This window comes from Atractosteus spatula, chromosome 1, assembly GCF_055471065.1.
Source record: "Atractosteus spatula isolate fAtrSpa1 chromosome 1, fAtrSpa1.hap1, whole genome shotgun sequence".
NCBI classification, from domain to species: domain Eukaryota; kingdom Metazoa; phylum Chordata; class Actinopteri; order Semionotiformes; family Lepisosteidae; genus Atractosteus; species Atractosteus spatula.
In genome coordinates, this window is record NC_142706.1 from 7,548,598 (window position 1) to 7,567,970 (window position 19,373).

Below are 19,373 nucleotides of genomic sequence, written 5' to 3' on the forward strand. Positions count from 1 at the left end.
GTTTACAGTGTGCAGTGTTTTTCATTTATAAAGATCTTGATACAGTATACTCACTCATCCACTATAAGAAAATATTTTGAAATGCTTTCAGCCTTTGAACTTTTTCAACTGACAGTTCTTGTGTAACGCTCATCATAACTGGACACTCTTTCACTTTTCAGATCTTCCATCAGCCCTTGATTTTACAACTTGTACTTCAGATAAAATCAAACATGAAATTTTCCTGTAAGGTAGCACCACACAAAAAAAAAGAAAAACAAATATGTAAGGATTCAGGATGTAAAGATTTGAGAAAATGAAACAAAGACCAACCACGACTACCACGTACTGTATAACAATTTGAAACCACACAATCATCTAGTTACTGCTTTAGTAACTAGCCTCCTCAGTAGTCGGATCTGTGTATATGATCAATAAAATTATTGATTTTTGTGCATCCCTTTGGTTTTATAAAGGTTATTTATTTCTATTTTGAATGTAGTTTAATCTAATGTTACAGAAAAAGTAATTCTATAGAATGGGAACACTTTCAACCAATACTGGCGCTGAAATGTTGTTTTGCTATTTAGCAGTACAGCCAGGAGGCAATCTGCAGAAGGTTTTATGCAGTGTGCAGCTAATTCTTTTTGTTTTGAATATTTAAAACATTTCTTAATGAAATATTCAAAAACAGAGAACAAATTGTAATATTACGGTTCCTTTATGTGATTATCTTCAGTTTTCAAGCTGTCAGAAGTGAAATACCAATAATCTTTGAGGCATTGTACTGTTTTTACTGTATTTCAGGACAATAGTCATTAAAATATTCATCCATCCATCCATCTTCTCATCACTTCATCCAATACAGGGTCACGGGGAGCGCGAGTCTATCTTAGCAAGCAACAGGTGCAAGGCAGGATACACTGTGAAAGGGATGCCAGTCCATCATAGGGAATCATGGTACCAGGGTACCAGAGGAAATCCCAGAGGACATGGGAGAATATACAAAGTCCATGCAGACATCACCCCAGGAACTGAACCGAGGTCCCCAGTGCTAACCACTGTGCCACCCTGCCACCGGCCTAAAATATCACAATGAGCATTTGCAAATATTTACATTTTATTATCAAAAACAATAACTGGGATTATTTTATCCTGTTTAATTTGATATCAGAAATTAAAGAGCTACAGTATCAGACCAGATTAGTACTGAAGTTTAATATTTAAAGACAAGCTTAGTATCCTACATCTGCAGATGTTGCTCTGTGTAGAACAAATCTGTGAAAATGATAATTACTAGACCTTCTGAGCTAACAAATTTGAGTAAGAGCAGTGCCAGTCTGTCTCTTTTACACCTCTTCACCCAGTCTCACTGGGCTTTGCTATACTGTATACTGTACTGTACCTGCCCCTGGAAACATTTTTCATCCTGCTGGTAATATTCAGCACCTCCTCAGCTCCGTCTGTGAATCTAATTATTGCTCTCTGCTCTAACATACTCTTTGGGTACAGTATTATTTTGACTGGGGAATTCATAATCTCCAATGAGAGAACTGGCAGTCGTAGATGAATTTACTTCCCACCCAAAGAAAAGTTGTGTTTCTTTTCTTCTCCTTTCAGCATGGAATAAACCTTTACTTGTTCCTCTGTTGCTCAATTTATCTTTTGTTGATGATAGCCTAACTACCAGTAAGTATTTGCCATGCATTGACTGGATATTACCTTTCATATACTGGATGAAGAAACGATACACTTTCAAAACACCCCTCAATATATGTCTCTTGTTATACTGCAGTACGGAGCGAATGCGAATGAAGCAGCAGTACTGTGACTATCACCAGGAGCTGGTGTCAGATAGTTGTGGAGGGCTGGCAGTTCCTGGTTTAGGTTGACAGGACAGTCTGATCATACTGGGTTGGTAGCCGGTAGGGGAAATTAGTTGACAGGAATGAGGAATGAACAAGATTCCTGCATAGATTAATTGAGAATCAACTGAAGCCTAGAGGCAGTTTGTCCAAGCATTAACACAGAGAAGACTTAGCTTCTCAAAGGGAGAGTCTTTATTCAATCTGAAACTTGAGGAGACTCTAAAAGTATCATCACTGATTTTTTTTTATTGCAGAGGTGATTAGAACTTGAAAAATGAATGAAGCAAACTAATTGTTTGTACAAATGCTACAGTATGTACAAACACAGTATGTGTGGCACAATACTGCCATAAAATAGAGATTTATCCTCAATTACACACTGTAACATACATTGTTAGAGATCAATATATTTTGTATTTATTTTTGTGCAATATAGAAGACCTATTTATGTAAGAAACTCAAAGACGATTTTTGTCTGTATACATTTCCTTTTATTTTGTGGGAGGTTAAAAATCCATCAGTATATGAAGGAAAATTATTTAAGAATTTTTATATTTTGTGATTGTTAAAATGGGAAATCTGATAATAAACTACACGAAACTTCAGCTGAGCACAAAAACTATATGAAAGAGAGGTACTTCTTCAGATACTTGTGGACACACTAAAACTTTCTCACAGGAACAACAAATTTAGACTGGAAAAAGCGTAGGGCAAAAGCAGCCTCATAAATCAACATGTGACAGTGTGGCTGCATTCATAAATTTAATCTTTTATCCACGAATGCTGCAATGGACGTGAGGTTTCAGAGAGCATCAACACTAATACCTCTTCTTCTTTCACCTCAGGAAGGTATTTTTTTCTGGCCTCAGGAGGCTAAACTGAGAAGAATGATTTTTGAGACAGACTGACAGTGACACTATGCAGATGTTTCTGGAACTTGCAATTATCATATGATTAATGTGATCATAGGATTGCAGTTTAGTCCACGGTCTGTTTTCGATTTCAGATGGAATTTTCTCATTAAAGACAAAAATTCTTACAACTAAGAAATTAAGTATTTTCATGCCTCAAATATTCTACTATTACTCAAAAGAAAACGGACTCCACAAACACACAACACAAAGCTACAAAGCTTAAGATCAAATGAAACAAATTGAAAAGGTTTAACGTGCCATATTCTTTAGGTATTTCTTCTTTAAAACTAAATTATAGGATGGTGATGTCATTCATACTGTATCTGTAGTGCCAGTGAGATTCTAAATACAGGTAAAGTCTCACACAGAAACTTTGGTTCCAGAAATATGAATAAAGATCTCAAATCTGCTGCCCTGGCATCAGTCTCTACAGCTACTGGAAAAAATATTTTACAGTAGCAAGGAATAAAAAGACTTATAATAAGGGTCTACTTAGATAGGCTGCACATTATTAGGGTGAATGAAAATGTGATTTTCTAAGATTTCAGTTTGCATGGAGCTGAAATCAAATGGCTTATCCTTAAGGGGGAATCTGTCATCACAGATATCTCTTAATTGAATGCTATATAACTAATATTTTACATTTCTGAAAAGTTCAGCATGGGTTATGAACCTTATTATTGTCTTATTCTTCATGTAAAATCCACTTACAGAATAAACTAACATCTTGTACTGTATGTTAATCTCATAATGAATAAGTACAGTACATATCTTACACTTTGGCCACAGGTTAATCTCAAAGGAAATGTATTTTATGCTGCTTTAATATTTATGTCTTCAGCATTTGTTGAGGTCAAATAATGTGACCAATAATGTGCAAATCTGTAGCTACTGTAGATTTCTGGAAATGTCATAAGCAAGCATGCATGGATTTTTACACATGTGTTGAAACAGGACTTTAAAGTGATCATGCTGGAAAACAAGGAAATTGCTCTGTTCTGAAATATGAGTTAATGTCGCAGCATAGACTGATAATGTTTTGTCTCATCTGATAAATGCTTACAAAAATGAATATTCAAATAACGTTGTTAGTAAATGCTTATTTATCATGGACTACATGTGAACAATATAGGTTTTTTTGGGTATCTTATACTCATACGTACCTGCACATTTTAAAAATTGATCAATTGGTGTGTTATGGGACCCTGCCCTAACCTTATCTTTATGCGAGATGTTATATACTGTACAGTATATGTACTTAGTAATGATTTAAAAAATCACAAAATCATCATAGAATACACACTTCAAAATTGTCTGTCTGAAACAGGGCAGGACAAAGATCTGTCATCATTTGCAAAAGCAGCATTGTGCATATGCGCCATGCAGAAGACACTGTAGCAAGGACAATAAAGATTACTAGACTTCTGCAGCTCATCATTCAACAGAGTGTGTCAGGGCTGACAAACAAAGGAAAATTAGTGTCTAAGACATCCTGCTGATACCACAAACATTCAGTGAAGGATGAAGGAAAGAGATGGTAAAAGAAGCACACAAGAAGGAAGCAATGCTTAGCTGCTTGCTCCTACCCCCATCTGTGGCAGGTGAAAAATGGATCAGGTTGCATGACACGATAAGCAGATTGGTAAAACAAGCATCTACCGACAGTTCAAAAATGCCACAGAAACAAATTACAAAGTAAACCCAAATAAAAACAACTTCAGCAAATACCCAAGATGAATGCTACTGAGCAGGTCCTTATTTTAATGAGATAACCTGGTTTGTTCCTTTTCCATGTTGGTATTTGCGATGTGTTGCTAGATGGTTTAAAACAAAAAAAATGTGTGAAGCTATTTTAATAAAATTGTCCAAAACATTTTATCTTCTGGAAAAATGGTGCTGTAATGTACTTCACATAAACTCCTTCACATGGTTTTAAACCATATGCAGCGTGTAAATCTGACTTGTTTGCAGTAATTAAGCTTGGTCCTATTACTTGTACTGTATATTAAAAATAGTGATCAGACAAAAGGTAATTCATGTACACCTCTGTGACACAGCATCTGATAAAACTAAATTTGCCCATTCATCTTTCTTTCCATCCATTTTCTAACCACTTTAGCCAATACAGGGTCGTGGGATCTTAATCGGCAAAGGGCAGGATACACCCTGGGCGGGATGTCAGTCTATTGCAGGACACGGACAGACACAACTCCAGACATACACACACTCACACCGAGGCCTGTTTTCCCAGGAGCCAATTAACCTGCCAGCAGGCCTTTGGACTGTGGGAGGAAACCCATGTGAACACAAGAAGAGCATGCAAACGTCAGGCAGCTAGTATCTGTCACGGACGTCCAAAGGGACTAACCGTGGAGAGCAGGAGAGCGGAAAAAGACCCATATGCGTAGCGGCGGAACGGGAAAAAGGCCCGGGCTCGTTAGTGCAAAGAGTTCAGGAGTCCCATATAGAAACCTATGCCCTCAGGTAGCAGACGTGGGGCGACCTAGTGCTAGGCGGGTCTCAGGACATCCGAACGTCAATGCTGAGCGAGGGTGAAGTGCAAGACCCGGAAATATATAGCCCGAGGGAAAGAGAGGGACCGGAAGGACAGCAGGCAGGAAACTAGGGACAGGACAGAGTAGGAGCGCCCTCTGGCTGCAGAGGGCGTGACAGTATCCCAGGTCAAGAATTGTACTTGGGGCCCCGGAGCCGTGAGGCAGCAATGCTAACCACTTGTGCCAGCATGATGGCCTAACTAAATTTATCAAATGAAAACAATCACAACTGCATAGTGTAAATGTTTACACTAAGACAAAGTGGGGGCGAGACAGTTTATAAAAATCTAGGCATTTGGTTAGAACGTGCTTTTTAGCTTTCAAAAGTCATTTTAAGGCTATACTTGATTTTCTTTACTGCAACAAATGTTGTTTTATCTGTACCTATTTTTCTAGATAAACAGTACAATAGTTCAAATGTCTGTACACCTCATACTGGACTATTTTTTTTCTCAAATAGTTTCTAAAGATGTTCTTAGGAATATCAATGTCTAAGACCATTCTTCCCTTAAGATTTATCATGAGCACCCCCTATCTCAAACATTGTTGTGATCTTTACTCGTTAATTAGTTGGTCCTCTCTGTACACTAGATGAATGTTTTACTGGCTGAAGTTAATTTACCGATCTTTAATTGGGAAAACACTTTCTTATCTTCATAATTTATTACAGCTCTCAGGGAGATTTTACAATTTGAGATGGAAGACTTTTATCAGATTGAACAACCAGACAGAATCTACTGATTTTGGGTGCTAGTCTTTTCAATTTGCCAAGTGTTTTCTCAACTGATTAATCTGGTTAAAATAAATGTTAGAAATTAAGTAACTAAGAGCAAACAGGATGTTTATTTATATAGTTAAAACTGCTTGTATTTTAAAATTGTACAAAATGCATCGGTAAGGGTGCACTTTCATTATTGTTATACCATTTGAATCATCATGATTTAACAAAAGCAGCTCTAGTATCAGCTCAGAAAATACCAATATGATACATCCCTGGTTTGAAAAAGTATATCTTACACTGACAGACTAAAATAATTTAGCCTTTTTGTTCTTTAACACAAAAGACTATGAGGGGCTTCAAGCATTCATACTGCTCAAAATCAATCCAATGTTCTCCTTCAGAACTAAAAGTAAAACATGAACCAGAGGAAACAAGTAAAATCTACAGTCTCGTAATCAATTCTAAACACACAATCTAAAGTGTGTTTAGAATTGATAATAGGAGGAACTTTTTTATATACAATGGGCTCTGGGTTTCTGGAATAATAAACCCATCCATGTTGATAAAATTGATACTTCTTTTATAAAATGGCTAGCTGAGATCCCTGGATTAATTAGCTCCTAGTAATCAAGCCATCTAGACATCAAGATTAGCTGGATGGCCTCCTGACCATTAGTAAATGATAAATATATTTGTGAATATATTTTTTTGTGTGTGATCAGCCATACAGTATATATATAGTTGATTATTCTTTGTGTGCGTGGACAATCTTGTACGCATGGGACATCATACGTACACTTTGCAGCATGAGTTGCTAATAAAAAAAAAACAGGTAAATCTAATACTCACGTACTATACTGTATAAAGCATGCCAGTGTCATTTCCAACATTAACCAAGAATGTGCAATGTGAGCAGCAGTACGTGGGTGGGTACTTATTACATCACCTGTGTTCTGTATCTGTGCCTGTAGCTGTGCATCTGCCAGTTGGCACAATGGGCACTGGGAAACGTGAAACTGTGCTGTCAATTATTCATTGCCCCCCTTTTCAGGTCTATTTTGGAACATGTAGTGGAGCACAACCCCTGACATGTCTTCCTGAAATTACAGAGTACTGATTGGGCCTCACAATCTAAACAGTGCAGAGAGAACACAAAATGCATTTTGTACAAAACCACAGCGAGTGATAAAATCTGTGCTGACTTTGCCTGCCATAATCAGAGGCTGAAGGATTTATGAATGTCTTTAAATATTAAGCCTTAGTGTGTTTTACTGTGTGCAAAATAAGTATTTTGCTTTCCTTGATTTTGATTGAATAAGGATACATTTTCAAAGGGTATTCAACATTTTTGTAATGACTGTTTAAATATTGGTGTTCCCCAGTAATCAATCTTTAGATGCAAACCTGTCCATCTGGTCTGTAATTTTAGGCTAATTATTATCATTTCTATGACCACTTTGTGAAGACAGCATTCAGCAAAGAATAATAATTTCTACAAGTTCCTCCTCACAGTTCAGGGTACAGTATGTTGTAAACAATATTTCTGTCACTTAAGTATAGAGGGGTGTGTTTGAAAACATACCCCTGCGAATGCTGACTATTGTGTCTGTAGCTGACTTTTTGTTTCATATCATCTGTCATAAAAAATAACATGTCATACTGATCAGCGGAGATATATCTCCTCGGAAAACAGTGAAATGTAAGGCAAGTTCTTTTTTGTCTCAAGTTTAGTAAACATTCTGCACTAGAATGCCTGATTGTGAGCTTGCCAACATTAAAACAGAAACCAGCCACTGAGTTTGATCAAAGGTGTAAACAGCACCCCTGGGGTTTTATTGAACTTGGAGTCTCTGCGCAGTTAAGTAAAACCCTTCATTTCAATCAATACTCTGCACATTAACCTTTACATCTTCAACATGGCTGAATCAATACACATACAGAGAAAAGTGGCTGCTTGTTAAACACCGTAAGGGATTCGGGAAGCAAATCCAATGGACAGATTCTGCTTATTTGAGCCATATTGTGTGATTACAAGGAATTAGAAAAGATTCTGGATCACTGGTTAAGTCTGTGCATATGGTACCAAATCTGACATAAATAAACCACTTCACTGAGAAAACCCTTTCTGAAGATGCATCATTAAGCTATTTATTCGGAAGAGTCAGATACTCTTCTGAAAATGTGTTCCTATCATACTTTTCAAAAGTTAAGATGCTCACCTCACGAGTTGCAGACGCAGGCAATCGAATACTTGCACAAATCACTGCACAATATTCTAGAACGCTATGATAACATTTCATAATTGTGGAAATTGATATTTTGAGTGGCACAGACATAAAAACATATGAAAGCTTCTGGGCAAGTCTTCAGCTCCTTCTTGTCTATGTTTGCAAAATAAATGAATTGGTACAGTAAGTTCTTATTTAGAATACCACGTGTATTTCTTCCCACTAGAATCAGTTCAAAGCAAGGCAAAAAGCTGAACTTAAGACCTGGAAGGAACGGCATAGACTGATAGGTTGAAAGAACAGAATCTCTTTAAAAGTCATTCCAAAGGAGCCAAAGGAGACTGTGAAGGGACTCCATTCAAGTTTTTAAAATCCACAAAAAGCGTTTAAAAACACAACACGAAGACTGACGTTTTCCAGGTCAACTGTGAAATGCAAATACAGACTATGGGAAAATGCAAAGTAAGACCAAGACAAGGAGAAATCTGTTTACACATAATGGTGTGGGAATCTGGGAGGAACTACACAGCTGCATTGTTGAAGGTGATGCTACATTTTCATTTAAGAAACAGCTGGATGAAATACTTGGAGCAGTTACAGTACATACTAGCAACCAAATAAGCTAGATGTGCTGACTGACCTCTTCTTGTTTTTAAACATTCTTATTTAATTTGTGCTCTTAAATACTTGTGCTTATCTGAATCGTTAATGTACTCTAATGTACCACTGCCCCCCTTAAGGTGTGTTTGGGCCTTCCAATACTGTTTGTTGTGAGAAAAAGAGAAATAGTGATTGATCTGATCTCCAGTACAAACAGATCAAAAATGTTGCCCCATGCTCCTATGCCCCACTACTACAATCTGCGATCAAAAAGCATGGGGATGTCTGAATTTAAATGCTATGACCAAAGAAATGGGTAAGCCACATACTGTAGTTGGAATTTAAACTACTGTAGCAGTCTTTAAATGGTTTATCTTGCATTCCAAGCAGAAACACACCTTAAACATCAATAATGACTTGTTTGAATTACTGTAATGCCTGTTAGAAGCTTGTTTGAATTTAAGATGCCTTTTATCTAACATAAACCCCAAAAATTACATATTATCATTCTTTCTCCATAAACCAAGGAATTTGTCAAATCAAACTGACAGCACTCTACTTAGCATCTGAAACAAATCCCCATTTTTTTAGAGGCAGTCATATTTCATTTACAAACTTGATGACTTTGATGAGCAGGAGAGAAGAGTGTATAAATATTCCTTCACTATGCATATTCATTTAAAGAATGTTTTTTAGATGGACGTCTGTGAAATTAATTAGAATACCAAAGGTTTTCTCCAGATTTTCAATATTTCCAGTTCACATCACCTGTTAATGATTCCCTAAGCAGATAAGAATATAAATAAATGATAATTTATCATTTAATTGTGTAAATATTAACTACCAGACAAATATATCTGTGACACTGCTGTTACAGTTTGATTGAAAAGTTAAAATTTCTCAATATTATAAACATCACTGTCCATTTAATAGATCACTTTATTGGCCATATACAATTTCTTGCATTAGGAATTTTTCTTTTTGCATACCCCAGCTTGCTCTCCATGAGACACACAGACAGGGAGAAAAGCTTGGGGTCAGAGCACAGGGTCAGCCATTGTGCTCCCTTGGTGCAGTTGGGTTAAGGGCCTTGCACAGGGGCCCAACAAAGTAGGATTCCTCTGCCAGCTACAGGATTTGAACCAGCAACCTTCCAGCCATAGGAACAAATCCTTAGCCACAGTGCCACCACTGACCATTTGTGGCTTCCATTCTCTTAGTTTGCAATGTCAGTTACTCTCAAACTAAAAATATTTGTTTAATCAATCCAACATAAATGCATGAGCTACTACAGGAGAACAATCACCTCATTCTCATCAATTTAATTATTCATAGTTAATTATTTATAGAAATAATGCTTCATATGGTGCCTCATAGGTGTGGTGCCTCAATGTACAAATTGTGATTATTCAAACTACCTTTAAATAATAATCCAGCTAAATATGTAAACAATAATATTGCAATACAGGAAATACAGTCAGAACTAGTGTCCACTAATTTTCAACTACAGCAGCTCTTTGGTCATCCTATTGCTTTTACTAGATAATATTTTAGGCAGATTGTGTGTTGCCAGTACCTTACTAATTTCACAAAATGTTAATTATTTTTTTTAATTTTAATATACTTACTGTACAGTATTAGTGCCATTTTTTAAAGTTATTTAAAAAAATAACTTTTTAAATATCTATAGGTACAGTATATAGCCAAAAACAGTCAGTGCAAAAATGGGAGTGTGCTGGTTGCAGAGAGGAAAAGAAGAACTTTGCTTAGCACCTGGCGTTGGCCTCAGGTAGCTTTGCCAAAGTTAGCATCTTGTTAACTTCGGTCTTTAAAAACAGTCAGTGCAAAAATGAGTTGGATTCTTGCTTTTAAGGTACAACACCACAAGTTGGTGATTGGCTGAGATGCAGTACTATCAAGTGTGTCGAGACCATGCCCTGTAATTATCTCCATTATTTATATTACATTAGCCATAAGCTGTTAGAAACACTGCAGATGCTTTTTTTAAATTTAGAATCATCATTTGTTTCTGTTTTTTATCATGCCAAAGGCACTACATTCTTGTAATGAGGGTTCAGCACAAGATGGAGGAGAGAAATGTCCCTCACTGACAGCACTGCATGCCTGCTAGGGACCAGGAGGCTGTAGAGGTCACTGTGTCACTGACAGCTAATAGAACCCTGGCTAATTCTATCTTACCCCTGGTGATGCTTAGTCAATTGTGTGACAACATTTAAGAATTTGCGGTCACATTCAATTGGTGACACAACCCAAGACTGAACCCGTGCTCGCAGAGCTTGACCTGCATCCAGGCAAGTGTCTGTCAGGTGAGTCATTCAGAAGGCCCCAAGATTCTTTTTAACAACTGCTTTAGGTACTAATGAATTATTACAATCAACATTTTACTGAATTCTTTTGTCTCTTAATGACCACCACACATAACCTTGACCTTAATGGATCCACTGTGAGTTTTGCATTAAAGTTTTAATATTAATTCAGTCAAATTTAATTCTTTTTTACCTTACAAATTGTTTAACAAAAAAAGAGTGAATTTGTTGTCTGTCCTGTTCAGGAATAAGAAACTGATGCCCACAGCCCCTGCCTGCCCTTTGAACTTTCTTATCATTATATAAAAAACAACTGTACAACTAGCATAGAAACTAAATTTGACAACTCTACAATTTTTAATCAATTCATCCATGCTGTGCAATGAACAGAATATGTTCTTGGTCTGAAATATGCCAATATGCATGAAGCAATTATTTTATTTAATGCATTCAAACTTCTGGTATTCTAGGGTCCTTGATACTCTGAGGTTGTGAGAGGTCACTATATCACTGCTCAAGAGAAAGCAATGCTTTTTTCTGCCCTATATGCTACAATAAGAGGAAAGTAAGTGATAAAGGTACTGTACAGTATACTGACATAAGGCATAGAAGAAATCAGCAGGTTTCTGTTATGTGACTTTATACTGTAGTATTGTAGTTATTTGCCTTTGTACTGTATGCTTCTATCTATTAATTTGTCTGCATGGCATCAGCTAGCAAAAGACACTTCTCTTTTACCTTTCAAAGATGTTTTTACAAAAGAAAAAAACAAATTACTATTGTACAGAATAACAAAAGATAGCACTGATAGTGATACATACAGCATGAATGCTCATTGACCAGGAACCTGATCAACATGATGGGTCTCTAACTGGCAAAAACAATTTGAGCAAGGTTTTGAATTGTTGGAAGATGGATCACATCCTGTTCCCAAGTGAAGTTTAGGACAAATGATATTTTGCTCCTATCTTAATTTTTTCTGACACTTTAATCTAATTATATTAAGTGATTATATTCAAAAACTGATCATAAGTTGTAAGAAAACCTGTCCTATTGGGTAAACTCAATAAAATTCTAATTTTGTCATTTAACGTGCAAGTAGAAGTATCACTTCAGTCAATGTCTCACGGTTCTATTAACTCTAACCCCGCACTGGACTGAAATGCTCGAACATTTAAAAACGTTATTAACAGGATTTCTTGCTGATCGACAATTTGTCTACTGAAGATACATTATTCACTGAGGTCAATTTCCGAGAAATGTAATCAATGGTTTGGATTGTTTTAGACTGCTGCTTTTTGGTTTGAGGAAAATTTTCAAATCTGATGACTGAGGGCTTCAAAGACAATTTGCACAATTTCTCATTTGAACCCCAGCTAGGGTTAGGGTTAGCATTCCCAGGCTATGTAGAGATGCTTATTGCTGTATTTTGCGGCCCACGTGAAGGTTAGGACAAGTGATAATTTGCTCCTATCTTGATTTTTTTTTCTAAGACTTTTGCCTGCTTATGTTGTAAATTGAAAAAATCAAGTAACTGTATTCCAAAACTGGGTCAGATCACAAGTTGTAAGAAAATCTGTTCTATTGGATAAATTCTCTTAATTTTGTCATTAAAAGTGCAACTAGAAGTATCACTTTAGTCAACGTTTCACAGTTCTTGTAACCCTAACCCTGCACTGGCCTGAAATGCACAAACATTTAAATACGTTATTAACAGAATTTTTTGCTGATCGACAATTTTTCTACAGAAGATACATTTTTGACTGGAGGGTTTCAGACACGGGTGCAGAGTTGTTCATTTGGAACCCCAGCTAGGGTTAGGGTTAGCATTCCAACGCTACGTAGAGGTTTTTTATGCATATCGCTGGATTTTGGGGATTTTGGGGCCCAAGTGAAGTTTAGGACAAGTGAAAATTTGCTCCTATCCTTTTGGCTGCTTATACTGTACTGAGTTTCTGAGGTTTCTCTGCACTTGTGTGAAAGTTATAGTGAAAAAGGAGTGGAGAAGATCAGTCACCAGTGGAAATAAGTGGAAACTATGTGGCACTTCTTTACACAAAGTGATGTGGAAGTGTACAACAAGCTACCCAGCCATGTTGTTGAAGCCGAAACCCTGGATTCCATCAAGAAACAGCTGACTGAGATCCTTCAATCAACAAGCTACTACCAAGTAGGCTAAATGAACGAAATGACCTCCTCTCATTTGTAACCATTTTTGTTCTTTAAATGAAATCCAAACCTTTTATTCTATTCTTGTTCACATTTGGTAGCATTATGGTTTTTTTTGTACTCTGGCACCAACCTTAAATAGCTGTATGAGACTTTAAAACTGTTGATTTTTCACATTACCTCTAGTTAAGCAATAGTATAAATCTGAGAATATTGACAAGCTTCCATAATGCCTAGAGCTATCTGAGTCACCTTATTTGATTAAATGGCATAATGACAGGACACATGCTGGTCAAGTTTCAGTTTTTGCCTGGACTTTGAGTGCAGTTCCACCATTCCAAACCATTGTGCAGATTTATTTTATTAGTACAAGATAAAAAATGTAAATTAATATATCTGTTCCCTAAAGCTATCCCTGTGCTGTGTCCTTGTATTAAGAACAATTTAGCATGCTTTTCCTATTCCCTTTTTTCACAAGCACAATTCAGAATTATAAGTAGGACTTTAAATGCATCAACATCCATAACCTTATTTCACACATACACAGACTAAACAAATCAAAATTCAAATGACAATTTGCCTGTTACCATTGTTTCACTACTTTTCAAAACTAGTAAAACACTGTAAAGGATCAATTTTGTTTTGGAGGTGTGGTACAGATATACTGTACAAATTTTCAGATAGTGAAATGTGCTTATATATCTTTCCAAAATGTTCACATTACTCTAGTAATATTTGGACTCCTTTAAAGTGGTTTTATAAATGCATTAAAATCAAAACAACTGAGGCAACAGTGCAAAGTCTATACAGGGTTTGTTACAACATATTGTCCTTGATCTACTGTCAGATATCAATCAGTCATTACTGCGTGTAATAGAAAAAAGTGTCTAGTTATATTTGATTACAGTCACTGCATTGATTTTACCTGAAATGCAAAGGAAGGACGCAGCAGGAGCTGTTGAACTCTGTCTAAACTCCACCTAAACAGGGACTGTATTTCGCTAGAGCAAAATGTTCGTTTTTTTATTTAACTGAAAGGGAAATTGAAAAAGGATATGTGTGCTGGCCTGTGTACTTGATATGTGCACGCATTGATTGCAGATACTTGCAAGCAATCCCAGTTTTCCTTGATGATAGAAAGAGTCCAGGAGGTGTTAATTTATTATGTTCATGTTGTTTTCTTGCTGACAATTATTGATTCCTTGTGCTAGATACCAGGAACTCTGCTTTGGGTTTTCTTTCAGTGTGAGGGAGGGGGGATTCCAGATGGTGCATAGTGAGAACACGTTCTGTCAGTTATGGCTTGTGCAATAGCTAACAGTACAAATGTTTTCATCTATGCATTACATGTGGCAATTTTTAATATAAATATTTTTATAGGCTGAGGTACTGTAGGTGACAATGGAGGTGTCTAAGAATCTAGAAAAATCTAGATACACCTGGCAGGGTAAACATTTCCAGCTTCAAAGCATTATGTGCCTAACAATTTCCCTGAATGATGAAAATTTTACTGCAATAATATATTTGTTTTCATGTTTCTGAACAATCTTAATATAGTAAGTTACACTAAATGAATGTCTAGACCCTATCTTTTTTATTTCCTTAAAGTTTCTCTTTCAGCCCTGAGGGTAACCTTTCTAAAATAATTAGATGAGTAGCATAATGCTGTCCTATTTCTTTGTTAGAATAAATTGCACCTCATGTCCTGCTCCTCAGACCAATTATTGTTTGTCTAAGTCTACTGCCTTACTAATTCTGTTGGCTCTTTGTCTGCCATAGAATAGTCCTTATTTTTCCATGTGGGTATACTGTGGGCAAACGCAGTGCGCTTTACAGGAAAGCTTGCAAAATGGAAAATTTGCCCATGGGCTAAACACATGTCAATATTTTTAGAGCCAATAATGTAAAGGTTGAATTAGTTCAAAATATAAAACATATATACACAAAATATAAACCTCTGAAAGTATTAGATCTTGAATTGAATTACTTTGGCAGATGATGTAAGGCACTTACTGTACATTGAGGTTTGGGCCACAGGCACGCTTATTGTCCTGTAACCAGTTTGTTATTCAATAATTATTGACTTTACCAGAACATTCCATAACAGAATGTGGGGCACGGTTATAGAGGGAGTATACTTTGGGTCTAGAGTCTTAAGAAGCCTCTACCTTCTATAACCATGTGTTTTCAAAAACGTGTAGTTTTTTGTGTGCAGAGGACTACAATTCCAGAGTGATAAAGGGGATATATGGTTAGTGTTCCAAAAGAGGGAATTAGGTTTTGTTTTGGGTTTATTTTGGATTGAGGTTTGATTTTATCAAAAAGTTGAACCCTGAGTTGTTTTTCTGGCTTTTTCACTGTCGCAAAGGCACAAAGATCTCAGCCAGTTGTGACCTGGCTACCCTAAAAACATCACAATGCATATCAGACTATTAAAATTTGGGGAATACTTATTGAGGATATACTCATATATCATATATTTCAGAAGTATATGCAGGCTCATAACTGGATATTGACTGATTGTTATGGCAACAGTCACTTTCCTAAAAGTGTTTTTGCTGAATGAAGAGTGGCTTATAAAGACATTGGGAGTGTGCATGACAAAGTAAAAAAAACAAACAGCTGTACAACAAGACATGGGGACCTTAACTTTGAAACTTCATCCTGTATTATTGTTACACAAATATAATTCACCTCCTGCGGTGTCTGAGGACGTTGTGTTACCCAAGAAAGAAAACAATGAAAGTGCAAACACGCCAAGGATTCATCGCCACCAGTCTATGGTTTTGTTCACCAATGGAAGCTGATTCAAGATAGCCGAGCATGGGCATAGAGTGGCCTTGGCGAAAGATACATTGGCATCTTGCATTCGGAGTACTGTACCTCAGTTTCTCTGGTCATTATGTTCCTTGAACCAGTACCGTCAAGCAGCTACAAGATTAGATGGGATGATGCTTAGCACAAGTTGTCAATCCATTACAAGACCTGGACAAATCTCAGTCTCAGAGAGAACAGGGCTCTCACATGTCTTCACATACTATCATATTTAGGATTAAAAACAGAAGCAGGAGGTCTCCCCACACAAGGTGCTGCACAGTACATAAACATCTTATCAGTAATTCACTGACTGCAGTTTACAAGGCAACTTTCAAAGCATTTTTTTTCTATTGCAAAATTTACTTTTTTCTGTCTGAAAAGAGCTCATTTTATGTCCAAAAATTATTGATGTAAAAAAACCTATTCATCTATTTGTTAATTTATTTGTTTGTTTTGTGCACCTAATAAAATGTTTAATATAATAAAACCTCATAAAATGCTTGATAGCAATATCCATGCAGTTTATGAAAACCTACTGTGCATTAAAATACATTTTTATTTTTTAATAGTTTAATATTCTGAGAATTCCTTTAATAATACACATGAATACATGAATGATATAAAATAATAATTGGATTCATTTGCTCATTCATCAGGACTAAAATACCAATAAATAATTCATATTGATCTTTAGACCTACTACACTTCACCTTATTGTAATCCTTCAGAGCAATGCCCTTGAACACTATAGGCAAATATCTGCAGTCACACACCTGTTCATAGCTCATCGAACTCATTGGTGTCACTAACATGTTTCATACTGAAAGGGTCTGTTCTTGGTCTTGACACACTGTGCAGTTACTGTATGATGAAGTTCTGCCTCCACAATCATTCTATAAGGAAAGGTTTGTCCTGTTTTATTTAGAGAGCTACAGTATGTTGTTCTGTCCAGTATTTTTATCTTTACCATCATTATCAATATTGCATAATAACTTCTTTTCAGACTGGGTTACTGCCAATAGGCTTTATTATCTTTATATGATTTGTTGTGTTCCACCATTTGATAAATACACTGACAATGTGAAAAATATCCTCACATTACAGTGAACAGTATATTTCTCTTTTCCTGGCAACCCAAAATATCTTGGGCTGTTTTAGAATGAATTTCAAATAAATGAAGGGCAAATATGCCTATGGAATTTATTTGACAAAAGTCAGAAATGAAATTACAAATACTTTCTATAAATCATAGCTAACACCAATGATACAAAATGTCAAAATGATTGTTGAATAATGCTCAATGCTTTTTAAACTTTCTGCCTCTAAAATGGAAAATAAAGTGCTGAAATGCAAAATAGTCTTCAGAGAGATCTATTGGATTCAAGATATGTAGCAGTTCCAAGTGTAAATTTATTAATACAATATGAACTGTCAAATACGTTACATCCAAATATAATATTCTGTAGGCCTGCACCCTATTACAAAAATGAATGGTTTCAATATCTGTGCAATGGTGTGTTAAAAATGAAGGAAATATCATTAACAGCCGAGGAGGCTATTAAAACATTTTATTTCTCTTGAGAATAAAATGTGAATCCTGCCACCGAATATAACTATTTTTTGTTTACAGGCTTCATGCTATATTCCCTCTGGGACAATTTACCATAATCATTAAGATTATAGTAAAGAAAGCACATTTAATATCATTAGGAGCAGTCAAATTAAATAAATATGTATACTAGTCATAGTGCAATATCCTAAAACATTAAACTATTCAATTTCTTGTAATGTGCCCTTAGCAGATAAGATCACTGATGTTTTGAAAGTCACCGAAAGAAAGTTTAATGTCCAAACTCCATGGCCTCAAGTTTTTTTGTAATGCACATTATGAAGCCTCAGGAGAAATTTACTGTGGCTGTGAAGTTTCCAGTCATATCAGTTTAAATGCAGTTAAAAATTAATTCTGTTTTTTGCCAGTATAGGAATACTGGACTGTTTGTCGTATATATTTAGGTTCATCTTATACAAGCAAGTGTATTCCTTCCAGAGTTTTATGTAGTATTTTGTATGATATTCTGTGTCTTGTATATTTTAAGATATTTGTCTTTTATGATGACAGTATGCTAAACCCCAGAAGAGGGTTATTCAGCAAATACTCAAAACACACCCTCTTTGGGAGGCAAAATAAAACTTTGTATTTATACTTGCTATACTGTAAGTGTTTAAGTTCTTAAATATGGACTATGAAGTCGAAACTTCCCTATGGACAACTACTGAATGCTTTATAACCACAGAAATAATAACAGACAGAATAACAGAAAATGCTGTTATTATCAATATGTACAGTATTAACAGATAGCATCAATTTGGATATTTGTCATTACTAAATGGTCTATTTTTATTTATTTATTATTTTTATATTACATTACATTTTTACAATACTTATACAGTATTAGATGACTTCAAGGTGAGCACTAATCCAAAGCACATTATGCTATATCGTATTACTAACAGTAAAGTACAGAAGTTAAGCATCATAAATTGAAAGAAAATAGTGTAAAATCAAAACATTAAGACTTTAAAATACAACAGGAGGATTATTGATTTTTCAAACATTAAAAAGTCCTCAAATGTCCAGACAACACACAGATGTTGGACCAATTAAAATCCGAATTCACATATTCATAGCGGTAAGGGATGTAAATTAATTTTGAAGCTCAACAAAGAAAATGTAGTTTCCTGTTTTATGATAACTAGTCCAGAGGTACTTGATGCTGTGTGAATATCAAAAAGTACTGTTATATTCTTTTTGTCATAATACAAACTAATATGGCAAAATCAGAAACTAATTTCTGCTCATGCCAGATACTGTTTGTTCATTTTGGTATCGCAATAACTAGATTTTAAATCAGTGCAAAAATCCAGATAATTAAAGACAAAGAATTTTACATCACAGTAGCAACTAAGGTGAACTGTACTGTATATTAACGGTGTTTTTGAAGAAGATAGTAGAAATGTATCAGGGCTGATTAAGAGCACATCAATGGAAGAACTGCTATCCAGGTGAACCCAGAGATACAGTATCTGACTACATACAGAAGATCAGCAGTGGCTGTAATTTTTTCAAGTAAAAGTATTGGTGTTTTCCTAAGCTTGTGCTTTGATGCCCACCAATAATTCACCAAAAGGTGGTTC